The sequence below is a fragment of the Lynx canadensis genome, chromosome C1 (genome assembly GCF_007474595.2).
Source record: "Lynx canadensis isolate LIC74 chromosome C1, mLynCan4.pri.v2, whole genome shotgun sequence".
NCBI classification, from domain to species: Eukaryota; Metazoa; Chordata; class Mammalia; order Carnivora; family Felidae; genus Lynx; species Lynx canadensis.
In genome coordinates, this window is record NC_044310.1 from 163,100,355 (window position 1) to 163,117,054 (window position 16,700).

Here is a 16,700-nt window from a genome sequence, read left to right on the forward strand (position 1 = left end):
TCACGGCAGTTATTGTGTCCCTCCTCTAGAGCACCAGGCACTGTAGCAGGAACCGGGCGTAATGACCGGCTCTGTTTTTCATGCAGCCTGCAGACAAGACAAGCAGGTTTGAAAGAACTCTTGCACCTTGCCCCCTCCACTCTATTCCCTTGGTTCCCGTTCCCATCTACCTGGAGTTAGTCTGTGCTATATTAATGCTGATCTTTTAATCCAGTTTACATGTGGGACTATCCGATCAGTCTTGTAAAACATAGAGAGGACCATGTCATCTCTTTGCTCAACACACTTTCAGCGGCTCCCAATTCCCCGTTGCAACACTGCCTGTTGTAGAAAGAACACTGAACCGTGAGTCTGCAGGCTGAGCCCCGGAAGAGAAGCACGCTCCAATGGAAGCCAAGTAGGCTCCTAATCCTGGCTCTGCCCCAAGCTCACCGCGTCTGCCTTGGGATCATTTTCTGGACCTTTGTTTCCTTATCGGTAACAGGGCGAAGGGGGCGGGTAGCAGGCGTGGTGAATTCTAAACACGCATTCAGCTCATATTTTCTTTTTAAAAATTTTTTTTTTCAACGTTTATTTATTTTTGGGACAGAGAGAGACAGAGCATGAACGGGGGAGGGGCAGAGAGAGAGGGAGACACAGAATCGGAAACAGGCTCCAGCCTCTGAGCCATCAGCCCAGAGCCCGACGTGGGGCTCGAACTCACGGACCGCGAGATCGTGACCTGGCTGAAGTCGGACGCTTAACCGACTGCGCCACCCAGGCGCCCCTCAGCTCATATTTTCTATTTAGCATCAGTGTTCGATTTTCAGAGCCCCTCCCTCCTGCAGACCCAGGGGACTTGAAACTTCGGCATGTCTTCTAGCAGGTGTGAGGTTGCTAAAGAAATTTAGGAAGTTCCCTCGGGACTTCGGCTTTTTCGGATGGAGTTGGAGGAGCTCCTTTGTTTTACCCCCAGAAGGAGATGGTTTCGTGATTCTCCGCTGCCTTCTTCTGGGTGTGAAAATAGTTACCCGCGCAGATGTTAGCTACTGCACACACAAGGCTCTTCCCAAAGTCGGCCCGGGTCCAGGGGTGTCGGGAAGGCAGCACTAGGAAAAATGAGGCTGGCTCTGTCGTTTCATTAACCAAAAAGCTTACGGGTTAAAACTTCAAATGTGACGTTTTAACAGAAGCACATCTTCTGGTGCTAAGGGAATAGGGGAGCCGGCTGGGAAACAATCACTCTCCCAGGTGGGGCTGTGGCCATGGACTTTCTCAGGGCCTTTTCTGCAGCGCCCAGCCCGGGAAGACTAATAACGGCTCTTCCTGTTCCTAAGAGGTTTCGGCCTTACGCCGCCAAGGCCCCCTTGCTATTATTGCTCGACATTCAGGTGACAGCATGGTAAACGTGGTGCCTTTGGAGCACTGATGTTTAAGAGTAGCCATTTCTACACATGAAGCAAATATGGTTGTGAATATATTTGGATTTATATTAGAACAAAATCATATGTTCCCAGAACAGACATAGGCAAGCTCGTTGATTCCCCGCCCCCCCCCCAACCCCCCTCACTTCTTTGAAGGTTCGGTGACAAATTTGTTGTTGAGTTATGGTCATCACAGCTACATGAGGAAGAGCAAGGGAAAATGATAGCCCGTCATATATTACCATGATGTTCCCGTGTTATTCAGGGTGATTATATGGATTCTAGAGGTATATCATATTGACTACCGGCTTGAGTCTTACCCACCGCTCTGCCCCCTCTGTGACCTCCACAGCTACCCAGTCTTGTCTGCTGGCTTCGTGGGGACGTTGTGCATGCAGCGAAGGGTATGGTGGGGAGATAATGAGAACGAGCTTCCGATCTTATTATTACGTTTGCAATCATGTACTTGAATTTCACTTAGACAATAGCGATTTGTGGCTTTGGCTAGAGAGAAAACAGTAGATGTTAGGTGCCTGTTATGTGATGTACATCATTGGTTTTTTTGTGTGATTTCCTTATAACATTATGCCTTAGAAAACCATGCCCAAATTACTTAGAAAATAATTATTAACTTCTTAGCGGAATATACGTAGCTAGATAATATTTGTGGCTATTGTGTAAATGTGAATAAAAGTTTTCAGAAATTTTTTATTTTCCCTGCATTTTTCATTAATCTGGTTTTAAAAGACAGAACTTAGATTATCCTTGAAAACGATTTTAATCTAGATATGCCTGCCCTACCCTTAGCTACTTTTCTCCCCAAATAGGTTATTATTGCTCTTTTTGAAGTTGATATTTATAAATCTCTTGGAATAGAACCTGGTGCGTGGTGGGAAGTAAAATGAACAAATAACTGTAAAAATAATTAAAAACAAAAACCTCAGCATTGGGAGTGGGGGGATTCCAATAATTTTGGCATTATCAGTAACTCATGTGTGAAAATATAGTAATTTTAGGACTTACTTTACAAAATACTTTGAACCAGATAAAAGTCAATATTCATGTTTAAAAATACATTAAAATTTCTTTTACACAGCTATTGATGCTTGCTGTAGAAAATATATACAAATACAGATAAAAATCCCACTAGCCAGGGGTGTCTGGGTGGCGCAGTCGGTTAAACGTCCGACTTCAGCCAGGTCACGATCTCGCGGTCCGTGAGTTCGAGCCCCGCGTCAGGCTCTGGGCTGATGGCTCAGAGCCTGGAGCCTGTTTCCGATTCTGTGTCTCCCTCTCTCTCTGCCCCTCCCCCGTTCATGCTCTGTCTCTCTCTGTCCCAAAAATAAATAAACGTTGAAAAAAAAAATTAAAAAAAAAAATCCCACTACCCAGAAACAATCATCGTTCTGTTTTGCACTTTTTTTTTTCCAGAATAGTTTCCCTTTCTGTGTATATACTGTACATATAGAAGCATTTAAAAATATAAAATGTGCCTAAGTTACAAGACATTAATATGTATACATGTTTTAAATATATTTTGAGTGGGTTCTGTTTTTTCATTCATTCAAGGGTTTAATGTATCCCTGCTATGAAGCCCTTTCAATTGTCGCTGTGTTGATGATCATGTGGCAGGCCCTGAGCTCTATGCTCTTAATGTATTATTCTGTCTGGTCCTTGTGACCATCAAGAGGTAGCTACTTTTCCATCCACATTACAGAGCCCTTTGATCTGAAGATCAGCCCAAGGAATTTAGCAAGGCCACACGGCTGGTGTCGGACCCGGAATTCCAATCCACCATGCTCTGAATCGCTAGACTTCTATGTTAGAAATCTCCATGGAGTAAGACATAAATGATGTTTACAATATCAAGATCAACATGTTCATAAAAAGCTATACAAATCCGTTATCATGAGTCACAACCTATCTTCCGCACTTTGGTCCTACTCTCGGTTCGACTAGCCGACTGAGATTTCCACCGCACGAACGTTGAAAGATCTGGGTTTACCTCGTTCCCATTCTAATCAACTGTGTGTGGCACTAGCACAAGTTGTCCTTCCGTTGGTTTCTTTTTTTGTCTGTAACAAGAGAGGACTGAGCCATGTTATCGACTCACCCAACATTTATTGAATGTGTTTGAAAAGGCAAGTGAGGCACCCGGCTAAGAAAAGAATGAAGACATCCTCTCCTCAAGGAGCTCCCCTAGTGGTAGAACAAAGGCTTCCTGGCTTCAGCAAGCTGGGTGCTTGGACAGAGGTGCCAGTGAGCACAGGGTTGGTGGAAAAAGAAGAGATAGCTCCTCCAGCCCTCCCAACTCTAAAACCCATGACTCTACAATGACTGGCCTTTACTCAGACTGCTCTTCTCCAACCTTTTAAGGGTCACTCACCTCAAGGTGAAAAATATGTCTTTGCTGAAGCTTTCAAAATAAAGTCACATGACTAGTAGCTTAGCCCCTTAAACACTTTATCAGAGAAAATTGCCATGACAGTGTAATGGCGGCCGTTCGGCTTCTCCTTTTGGGGCAGGAGAAAAACTTGGAATGGGTTTCGGAGTTAGCTTGTTACAGATTCAAGAAGTGACTTGGACTTTGCCAAGTTAAGAAATCTGTCATTCGTGCTCATTGCATTGAAAAACAAAGGCAAAGTATGTAAAGATGGAATTTACTCGGTACAAAAATGGGTATTTGTGGTTTTTCTTTGTAAGTAATGCTGGAAAGTCTTTAGATAAATTGTTGCAGATAAACGCCTTACACGTCATGTTTCTTAGTAAAATATCTATAAAGGGAGAAAGTTCAACCCTTATTTTGTTAAAGTGAATTAAAAGGGAGGTTTCTACAGAAATTTCTCTAACCTATTTATTTATGTGCTGTCTCGTCCTACAAAGATATCATCTACAACCTTGCTTTTTGGTTAAATAGATTTGTAAATACTTCTTATTGGTGTAGGAAATAAAAATTTACACATTGGATTATTAAATATTACTGCCAAAGTATTCATAACCTATCGATTTTAGGACACTTTACATCCTATGAGTTTCCAAGTATAGGCTTCAATACTTTGACAAATAAGGTAGCCAAATTCTCGTTTATTTGACACAGAATTACTGCTGGAAAAAGTAGTATGAATTAATCCATAGCTATATCATTTTCAATGGTGAAAAGCTGAAGGCTTTTCCTCTAAGATCAGGAAAAAGACAAAGATATCTATCCACTATCATCACTTTTATTCAATATAGTACCGGAAGTCCTAGCCACAGCAATATAATCAGGTAAGAAAAGGCATCCAAATTGGTGAGGAAGAAGTAAATTTGTCACTATTTGCAGATGACATGATATTATACATAGAAATCCCTAAAGACTTCACCAAAAATATATTAGAATAAATGAATTCAGTAAAGTTTCAAGACACAAAATTAATATACAGACATCTGCTGAGTTTGTACACACTAATAACAAACTAGCAAAAAAAAAAAGTAATTAAGGAAATAGTCCTCTTTACAACTGTATCAAAAAGAATAAAATCCCTAGGAATAAATTTAACTAAGGAGTTGAAAGACATGTACTCTGAAAACTATAAAACATTGATAAAAATAATTGAAGATGACACACACAAAAAAGGAAGAGTATACCATGCTTACTGATTGGAAAAATTAATATTGTTAAAATGCCCATACTACCCAAAGCAATCTATAGATTCAATGCAATCCCTATTGAAACCAATCGTATTTCTCACAGAACTAAAATAATGCTTACATTTGTATGGAACGACCAAAGACCCTGAACAGCCAAAGCAATCTTGAGAAAAAAGAACAAAGCTGGAGGTATCACAACGCCAGATTTCAAACTATACTACAAAGCTATGGTTATCAAAACAGTATGGTGTAGACACAAAAATAGACACATAAATCAATGGAACAGAATAGACAGCCCAGAAGCAAGCCCATGCTTATACTGTCAGTTAATCAGTTAATTCATGACAAAGGAGGGAAAAATATACAACAGGGAAAACACAATCTCTTCAATAAATTGTATTGGGAAAACCAGACAGCTACATGCAAAAGAATGTGACTGGACCACTTTCATACACTATGCACAAAAACAAACTCAAAATGAATTAAAGACCTAAATGTGATACCTGAAACCATAAAACTCCAAAAAGAAGACATAGGCAGTAATGGGTTAAACATCAACCTTAGGAACATCTTTTTTGGATCTATTTCCCAGGGAAGGGAAATAAGAGCAAAAATAAACAATGGGACTACCTCAAACTAAAAAGACTCTTTGCACAGTGAAGAAAGCCATCAATCAAACAAAAAGGCATCCTGCTAAATGGGAGAAGATATTTGCAAATATTTCTGAAAAGGGGTTAATATCCAAAATATATAAGAACTCATACAACTTAGCACCAAAAAACAATCTGATTTAAAAATGGGCAGAGGAGGGGCGCCTGGGTGGTGCAGTCGGTTAAGCGTCCGACTTCAGCCAGGTCACGATCTCGCGGTCCGTGAGTTCGAGCCCCTCGTCAGGCTCTGGGCTGATGGCTCGGAGCCTGGAGCCTGTTTCCGATTCTGTGTCTCCCTCTCTCTCTGCCCCTCCCCCGTTCATGCTCTGTCTCTCTCTGTCCCAAAAATAAATAAACGTTGAAAAAAAATAAAAAATAAAAACGGGCAGAGGATCTGAATAGACATTTTTCCAGAGGACATAGAGATAGCCAACAGATGCACGAAAAGATGCTCCACATCACCGATCATCAGGGAAATGCAAATCAAAACCACATATTACTTCACATTGGTCAGAAGGCTAACATAAAAAAAAAAAAGACAAGAAGTCACAAGTGTTGGGGAGGATGTGGAGAATAGGGAACACTTGTACACTGTTGGTAGGAATATAAACTGGTGCGACCACTCTGGAAAACAGTATGGAGGTTCTTCAAAAAATTAAACAACAGAAATACCATATGATCCAGTAATTCTCCTTCTGGGAATTACCTGAAGGAAACAAAAACACTAATTTGAAAAGACATATGCACCTCTGCGTTAATTGCAGCGTTATTGTTAGAAGGTGAAGGAGGGTCAGTAACGTCTCCTCCAGACTAGGAAGGCACTTTAGACTGAAAAAGGAAGCAAGCCACTCCACACCGTTTACAGAGTTTTGTTCAGGATAACTTACTGACAGTAGACAATGATCCAGGTCCGCGGAGACCCTTCTCGGCAGCTCTTCTCTGGGCCTTTCTTCACCCTGTCCGTACCTTAATTGTCAGGTTTTATGGAGCGAAGCGCACGGGTGGTGAGGTCACAAGGTAGTTATCTAAGGTGGCACCATCTGTGAGCCCAAAGATCTCTACTAGTTATCTAAAGTAAACCCTTCTGTGTGCCAGTCATCTCCACTACTTATCTAAACTGGTGCCTTCTGTGTACCACTTTAGGGACGATCAGAACAAGCCCTCCACATTCTCACCAGGACATGTATTCACCTCCAGTGGGCCTGAAATTCATAGCCCTGAGGGAAGTTGTTGCTGGGGTGTGAACAAGATGAAGGGCCAAAGATGAAGTCGGTGCAGTCAGCACTCCTACGAGTATTTACAAAAACCACCATATGGAAGCAACCTAAGTGTTCAGCGCTAGGTGAATGGGTAAAGAAGATGTGGTATATTTACCCAATGGCCACACAGGTCCCATCTCAGCAATTTAATGTGACTCTGAACTGTAAAGTTCTTCAATAAGCTTTCCGCACAATATCTTTCTGGTTCTAGCTTGAAGAATATTCACACTACTTGTGATTATGTAGAGAAGACAAATGTTAACGTGTTATTCTTTGAGTGCCTCTTCCTCGGGTGCTGCATGTAGCTTAGGTTCTGATTTATAGATGGAGAGGAACGTGGGTCACAGAAAGCACCAGAATAATAGTGTATAGAGACATAAGAGAAGCCACTCATCTCCTATTTTGGATAAAAGTGCTATTTGCCAAAACCATCGATGTTCTAGGTGTTTTTATTTTATTTAGTTTTTATTTGAGAGAGAGAGAGAGAGAGAAAATCCTAAGTAGGCTCCATGATCAGCACGGATCCTGACACGGGGTTGGATCCCACCCTGGGATCACGAACTGAGCCAAAAACAAGCATCGAATGCTCAGTCGATTGAGCCACTCAGGTGCCCCTCCTCCAAGTATTTTTAAAGACTAACTAACCCCTTTCAGTCTTAGGTCTCTGGTTTGGAGACTTAGGCAAAAAAAGATGGTAACCCCTCAGGCTGTCTATCACTCTTAGCTCTCTGATTTTATGGCTGAGTTTGCCTCTTAATTTTTCACAGCTGGGGCATCTTTGCTCAGGGGAGACTTTCCTGGCTCACGGAAGCCAGAATGCTGTTATTTCTGAACAATGAAAACACAATCCACATTTCCTCTAATTGATAAATCTCAATGATGATAATGAGAGACTTGCCAATATTTGAAAACCAGAATGGCTCTGGGCTGCTGGGTACCAGGAAGCCAATCAGAGATGGGTGGATGGATCACCTGACATGGGGCCTGGCAATAAAAGAACTACGGGGGGGGGGTGAGAGAGGTGGAGATCGAGGTGAAAGCACTTTTATTACTTGGCGATCCATCATTTTAAGGAAGAGAGAGCCCCAAAGAACAATGGAACTCTGCAGATACAGTGAATTTGGCTGAAGAAACAAATGTTATTCTACAATGGGGTTGTCAGTTGACAACATCTATTTATTGAACACAGTTACAGCACTGTACTAGGCATTACGCCAAGGCTTAAATTACAGACGCTCTCAGATTCACACCCCCTCCTTCCTATAACTTGGAGAGAAGGGGAACCGGGAGGGGACGTCTGTTTCCTACCTTTCCTTGAGGTTCATGCTGTAGCTAATTACATATTCCGCGGAAGTGATTTTATGCCACGACAGCCTTTCTTCACACCAACATCCTGTTAAGGAAAGAGGACTCTTTCCTGAATAGCACATGAATACAGTTTCGCAAATTGCAGTTATCATTTGCCCAGGATGAGACGGGGATAAAATAGCACTGCTTATGCTAAGATAAGTGTCTGTTTTTTGAAGTTTCTTTAGGTCCCTTTAAATACAGGGCACTCCCTGCCCCAGCCCCGAAGCCTCCCTGCCCCAAACCTTATTTGGAATAATCACTCCCCTCGGCCCCCTGACTTGGTTTTTCCTCATCCATAGGAGCACAGAGCCACTGTCAAAAAAAAAAAAAAAAAAAAAAAAAGTAGGGAAACTGGTGGGGCTAATAAAGAATCTTGAGCAGGTGCTTTAACCTGTGGTGGGGAATCTTACCCACTTACCCCACTCCACCCATTCAATTAATTCTTTTGGCATAACTAGGAGGTACAAGGCAGCTCCCCTGAGCACTAAGCCTTTTGCTCGCTTTCACAAAGTGTTAGCCCAAAGAAATCAACATGTGACTCAGGGCTAAGATGCTTTGATGCTGGTGCGGAAGAGAAGGCAAACGGTACCAGGACGGGAAGACCGTGTGAGAGAGGGTGCCGGAGTTCCACTCACATCCGCCCTTTTGCTCTGTACTTGCTGGTTATAGCTCCCACCTCGCTGGGCACTTTGGATCCCAACAGCTTCCTCCCGCGTTGGGAGGTGTCTACAGTCGGTCTTGTTATATTGTCATGGACTGAACTGCATTGCTCTACCCATTCGTACATTGAACCCCTAACCCTCTGCCTCAGAATATGACTGCATTCGAAGATAGTGTCTTTAAAGTGGTGATTCAGTTCACACGAGGCCTTTAAGATGAGCCCTAAACCAATCGGACAGGTGTCCTCATAAGAGAAAATCGCGGGGCGCCGGGGTGGCTCAGTCGGGTAAGGCGGCCAACTTCGGCTCAGGTCATGATCTCGCGGTTCGTGGGTTCGAGCCCCGCCATTGGGCTCTGTGCTGACCGCTCAGAGCCTGGAGCCTGTCTCGGATTCTGTGTCTCCCTCTCTCTCTGCCCCTCCCCCGTTCGTGCTCTGTCTCTCTCTGTCTCAAAAATAAATAAACGTTAAAAAAAAAAAAAAAGAGAAAATCACACAAAGACGCACCAGGGATGCTAGTGCACAGAGGAAAGGTCATGTGGGGACGCAACACAAAAGTGGCCGTCTGTAAGCCAAGCAAAAGAGGCCTCTGGAGAAACCAATCCCGCTGACACGTTGATGGTTGACTTCCAGGCTCCAGAACTGTAAGAAAATAAATTCCTGTTGCTTAAGCCACCTACGCTGTGGCGTTTTGTGGTAGCTTTAGCAAACTGACACCTACATGATGGAGCCCTGGACCAAAAAAGACTAATTTCTCTGAAGGGTGTATTGAATCCAACCAGTTACATAGAGCTCCTGCTATCCGAGCGCTCCCCAAGAGCGAGATACTGTGCCAAGCACTCGCTCTGCATTTTCTCGTTTAACTCTTCGGCCAAATCCTCTGAAACCCTTTGGAAGTCGGACTTCTCTAAGAAACTCAGTATGGCAAGAAGATCTTTTAAAGAAAAGTTAAAAATAACTTATTTATCTTCTAATTTGTTACATTCTGTGACATTTCAAGACAGTTCCAATCTAAGGACTGCTAACAATTTCGTTCACCAAAATCATCATACCAAACAACATCTTTAGGAGTGGCTTCTAGACGGGAACAGGTTTTTCGATGTCATCTTTGGGGGAAAACCAGAGTAGAAAACATATCTGTGAATACGAATTAATTGCTCGAAATTACCTGGAAGGGGAAAAATGTCAAGTTGATAAAACAAACATTATTGACCCAGGAGTTTACAACTATATACTAATTTAGTACCTGGCTTATTTCTTAAAGATCTGGCACATTTCTTGTTCTTTTCGCCTAGGATATGTATATACATCTCTTATTGTATGTACATACATATCCAAGCAGAAAAGATATGTGCACCCTCTCAGTCCTTGCTATCTAATTAAAAACTTTTTATGCATGGCAATTTTACCATTTTCTATTATCACCAGAGCTCATTTCTCATGGAAAAAAAATTAGCGTCAGTTTAAAAGAATATTTCTTTAATCACCAGTTCTGATTGTCTATAGTACCATTTTGTAGATAGTTTTTAGCTGACTAACAAATCTTTTATTTTATTGGCTGTCTCATTTTGCTCTCTTTCATATTTCACATTTATGGTCCATTCAGACATTCTCCTGTTTTGTTAAGTAGGAATCTGTGTGGTCTTTGATGTAAGACATAATTTATTTGACAAGGAAATACGAGTCTGTGCCCTGAATCTACATTTAACTGATGGATTGAGAAATTTAAAAATTGCAACAAGATAGACTCTCCCCCAGATTGCCATCCTACTAGCATTTTGCTAATCTCTTTGGCAGTGAATTTACATATCTGTGTCTATCTCTGAATAGATAGAGATTCACAGGCATGCTACTGCACCCACGTTTTCACGAATAGAAAACGGGGTCTTATTTTATTAGTCATTGATGATTCTTACGGAAAAATTTTAAAGAATTTCTTCCTGCAATTAAAATCGGGATATTTATTTTATTTTACCATCATATAGATAGTTACAGCTTTATAAAGCGAGCTATAATGTCTTCAAATCTAGGCTGCTCATTCCTCTGTCTAGTAAATGGAAGTTCTGTTAGCATTTTAAGATTTATATATTTCATACATTCTCCCAAGTCTATGTCCCAGTTCTGGTAATTGGAAACTTCCTTGCAGCTTGCGCTCTATGCTCAAACTGCTTGTCAATTAACCTTTGCAAAATGAAAGTTTTAAAAAATACGACTTTCATATTTCAATCATGTTCATTTTCAATCATCTCAAAATGTAGAAATTAAATAACACTCGGGGGGCTGCAATGCTTTTTACATATCATTTAAGGTTTGAAACATCTCTTTGGTGTTCAAATAGGACTACTATTTATATGCAGCGGATGAGATTAAGTGGTTAAATTTACTTGTACTGGGTATCTCCCTGCTTTGTTTATAGGTATAAACAAAATACTAAGTATGCCGAAAGCATTTTTCATAAATATGCACCGTTTCCCTTGATGTTTCTGACTGCTGTCTGTGACATACACTAGGCCATACCAAGCATTGGGAAAGAAAACAAGGGTCCTACTATAATACCTGAAATTTACATTTTGATGATTTTACGCGAAGTTGTTGCCCATCCTAACGTGTTGACCATTTGAGGGGGAAACGTCTAACAACTTCTAAGAGCGACAGGAGTGAAAAACAGGAAAAAGCCAAATGCTAAAGGTGAAAAAGATGGGAAAGTGCAGTCATTGGTAGGTTGAAAACAGGTACTGAGACTGTTTATGGAGAGGTTGGAATGACTATCTCCAAGCTAAGAGAGAGAGGGAGGAGGTCCATCATCCAGTCTGGAATGTTTGTTAGAGTTTACTGTTACGCAAGGTATTGTGGTTTTTTCAAATAGGTATCAGACCCTGATTTTCTCACTTTAGCATCACCCCTAACCCCCTATCGACCTCTACTGCATTGTCCCCAACCTGGGTTGCCACCCTAATGTTTATCCTTGAGGAGAATGGTGAAAACACGGACATCTGCCAGGGTTGAGGGCGATCCTTCATGCTCTGTGGAACATCTTGATGTAAACTTTTATGTTATTTACCTGCCTTCTGCCCTTCTAGATCTCAGATTCCCTTAGAAACAAAAGTTCTCATTACTAGAATGTACTCTCCTCCAGTTAGAAGATCTACCCTGCTGTATTCAAACCCTGTTTGATAACCATTCATACTTTGGGAAAATTTCCACATGTTGTCTGATCTATTTGTCTTAGAGCTAATTTACTCAACTTGCTAGGAGAGAAAGAGTGTAGCACATACATGTAGCCTCTTCCTCTTTTGCCTTTTTCATGTTTCCCGCTATTTATTTTATTTTATTTTATTTTATTTTATTTTATTTTATTTTATTTTATTATGCTTTAAAGCTGCTCTTTAAAAATATTTTTCTTTTTTTTTCTAAAGTAAGCTCTATGCCCGATGTTGGGCTTGAAGTCACAATCAAGAGTTGCATGCTCGGGGCGCCTGGGTGGCTCAGTCGGTTAAGCGCCCAACTTCAGCTCAGGTCACTATCTCACGGTCTGTGAGTTCGAGCTCCGCATCGGGCTCTGGGCTGATGGCTCAGAGCCTGGAGCCTGCTTCGGATTCTGTGTCTCCCTCTCTCTCTGCCCCTCCCCCGTTCATGGTCTGTCTCTCTCTGTCTCAAAAATAAATAAACTTTAAAAAAAAAAAAAAAAAAAAAAGACTTGCATGCTCTACTGACCGAGCCAGCCAGGTGCCCCAGCCCACTTTTTTATTCATCATTGAATGTTAGCAGAATTAAAATCCAGTGAGTATTTCTTACTCCAACAACATATGAGTTTTTAGAGTTCTAACTGAACTGGATTTGAATCCAGGCACTACTACTTACTGTGTGACTTTGGGCAGGTTCAGTTCTCCACTTTGAGTCTGAATTTCCTCATCCGTAACACTCACTTTGCAGAATTATGCAAACAGAAATAAAACATTTAGCATACACTTGACATAAAATAGATGCACATTAAGTGCTATTTTCTTCCTTCCTTCCTTCCTTCCTTCTTTCTTTCTTCTTCTTTTTCTTTCTTTTTTAATTTTTAAATTTTATTTAATTTTATTTATTTTTAAGTTTATTTATTGATTTTGAGAGAGGAAGAGAGAGAGAGAGAGAGAGAATATGCATGCATGCAAGCAGGGTAGGGGCAGATAGAGACAGATAAAGGGAGAATCCCAAGCTCGATTTCACAACTGTGAGATCATGACCTGAGCCAAAATCCAGAGTCAGATGTTTAACTGACTGAGCCACCCAGGTGCCCCTAAAGTTTGTTATTAAAAAAAATTTTTTTTTATTTTATTTAATTTTTTTAATTTTTATTTTTAAATTATTTTTTTAGTTTTTTAAGTGCTTTTTTCTTAAAAGTAGTATAGGACAGGGGTTAAGGACATAGACTCTGAAGCCAGACAGCCTGGGCTCATAGTTCCAGCTCTGTCATTTATGTGCTATGTGACATGGGCAAGTGACCTAACCTCTTGGTGTGATAATAATAATTGACTTCCTAGAGTTTCTGTGAAGATTACGTGAGTTAATATCTATAAAGTGCTCAGGATGGTGTCTGACATCTGGTAAGCATTATTTAAGTAGGAAGTATTATTATTTTCCTCTTCGTTCTCTAAGATGTGACCCTGGGGGCGCCTGGGTGGCGCAGTCGGTTAAGCATCCAACTTCAGCCAGGTCACGATCTCGCGGTCCGGGAGTTCGAGCCCCGCGTCAGGCTCTGGGCTGATGGCTCAGAGCCTGGAGCCTGTTTCCGATTCTGTGTCTCCCTCTCTCTCTGCCCCTCCCCCGTTCATGCTCTGTCTCTCTCTGTCCCAAAAATAAATAAAAAACGTTGAAAAAAAAAAAAAGATGTGACCCTGATTTCATGAGTGTAAGAGAACTTCAACTATTTCCGTTCTGACCCCGTTGATTATGTTCTTCTTTCCAGCTTATCTGTTAACTCAGGCAAAAGACCCTGTAACCAAATCATCCCAAGAAGGGAAGCAAAAGTACCCCCTCAAGCAATAAGGACTGTCCTGGGACGCCTGGCTGGCTCAGTCGGTAGTGTGAAACTCTTAATCTTGTGGTTGTAAGATCGAGCCCACATTGGGTGTGGAGATGACTTAAAAATAAAATCTTTTAGAAAAAAAAAAAAAAGGAGCGTCCTGACACCCCCAAGACCCTGTGTGATTGACCCCAAGACAACGACCGAGCTGACCTTTACTACCTACCTGCATGTGCCCACTGATCTATGTCCCACCTTTTCCTTCTACACACCTAGAAGAATTTTCAGCACTTCGGAGACAGGCTTCGAGATGCTAGGGCACTGTCTTCCTGGTGTTGGTCTTGCTAAAATAAATTCTTTTCTTGTTTTACCTCCACTCATCTCTCTGCCTTTCAGTTTTGTCGGCAGCAAGTGGCCGAATTTGATCTGGTTGGGATCTCTGGAGTCAGGTGCTCTTAGATCCCTGTGCCTCAGTTACAGTGGATTTTCACTGGCTGGAACCAAAGATGGGCTAGGGACCTGTTGGTCAAAAACAGCCCTCCTTGGCTGATCTTTCAAGTGATGCTCTGATGATTGCCCTTTAACATTTCCTCAGAGAAGAAAAACATGGAGGTTGGAGAGGAAGAAAATTTTCTCTGTCCAAGACTCTTCTATCTGGATTAAGAATTACATTTACATGAGATAGACTGACAGGAGAAAATAAAATTTAATTTCAGGTGTACGGGAAATCCGTACAGAAATGAATCTCCAAAGATAGGCAAAATGAGGTATATAGAACATCCTGAACTAAGGAGAAAGCTAGGGGTGGGGATATAAAGGGGAGGGAGGCCATTAACAGGAAGGTGAGAGGCGGTGTTTGGAAAACAAAGGTTTCTTAGGTAAAACGGAATCGCTTCTAAGAGCTCTCTTCTTGGTACAGGGTCTTTTCTCATGTGTGTTTAGGCAGGTGAGGGGGAAGTAAAGAGCTTTTCCTAAACCTGCTGGGTTTTGATGGCTTTTAACTCAAAATAATCTTCTGGGCAAGGTGACCCATCTTGGGGCAGCCTTCCCTTGGCGCCTACAGAGGTTGCAGTCTATCTGCTTTGAGTTCTGAATCGGAGAGATGGCGGCCTGTAGAGCACTGGGTGTATTGACTGGCTATAGTTCACAATCATTCCTACTCAGATGGGAATCCAGGAAACCAAGCTGAGGCTGAGGAAAGGGAAGCCCAGGAGTAAAGCCCTGAGCACCGAATTCTATATCTCATCAGCACTCAAAAGTGTGAAAGGAGAGACGGCTAATTATTTCAGCAATGAAATGAGCAACAGGCCATCTCATTTATTTATGTAGGCTGGAATTGAGAGCCAAATGAAATCCAAGTCATGTGGAAACTCAACTGAGAAAAAAATTCAAGACCCATTTTCTTTTTCTAGAAATAAAAAAAGAGACCATTTAAAATTGTTAACAGCGAGGCCTATGTGCAGGTTGAAGAGACTGACGTGAAGATGTGGGAATTCACCAGTCAACACTCGGGGCCGGTGATATATAAATTACACACACTCTTAGGAACACAAATTAAAGTTAAAGTAAACATAATGTATACAGCACAAAGCTTTGGAATTCTAACTTGTTGTTCTCATTTATATCTTGCCTGAGTATCCGTGTGATCAAAGCACTCGATTTTTATCATCTCATCTTTTCATCCTTCATCAGTAGCCTCTTATAATCTTTATTCATTGTTATAAACAAAGGCAATGTCTTTACTTCCTAAAACCGGGACCTTTCTTGCTTTGGTCTTACTTCAGACCTAGTTTTCGGTTCATGATGCATTGCCGAATGGTTGATTTCCTCACACCCCTGTTTGCTAACCTTTCTTGACAGCTTCTGGATTGCTCTACCTAGTAATTTGCTCCATAATAATGGCTACTGTGAGATGTCTCCTAACTATTTCCTTTATTTTTAACAAGGATTCTTAACACCCTCTGTAGGTGACGATATGCAATTACAGATATAAAGTGTCCCCCAGGGGATGGCCGCTCACAGATGCCACCAGGATTTTTGTAGCGCAACTGTTAAATGTAATGAAAACAAAGAATCAGATTCTCCAAACATCCAGCTCAAATAAAATTTTAATTAAAAGTTATGAAGGCATTTTATTGATTAACAATCTTCGTAATTAAAGAGTGTGGTTGACATTTTTTTTCTAGTTGGATTTGTTCTTCCTTTGAGATCTCTAATTGTTGTATGGTTTTACATTTATTGATAACTCTGTTTGATGAATGCAGATGCCACCTTTTACAGCCGTCGTTGACAGAGTAATCATATTGTGAGAAACACCAGGCTTATGTAGTAACAGCTGTTGTAGCTACCCATGCTGACATCCATCGGGGAAATGTGTTTGCTGCTATCATGGGTACACGATGAATGGAAGGTGCAATAAAGCACAAGCTAACATTTTGAATATCCTTACAACTCTAGGAACTTTATTGCATATTACAAGCACTTTGATCTCTGTCCAGTACTTAAGTCTTAATTATCAGACTAATTGCACAGACTATGTTCATTTTCAGTGGTAATCCTTTTGTGATTAGCTTCTGTGTTCAATAACTGACTTATCCTTTAATTAAAAGGACTATTAACCTTAAGGCTGATGCTGTGTCTTGGGATTAACCCATACAGAGTTAATGTTTAATATCATTGTAAAAGCTTTTGCTGAAAGGTGTAGCGTAAAAATGTGTAGAGGGAAAGCCACGAAACATATCT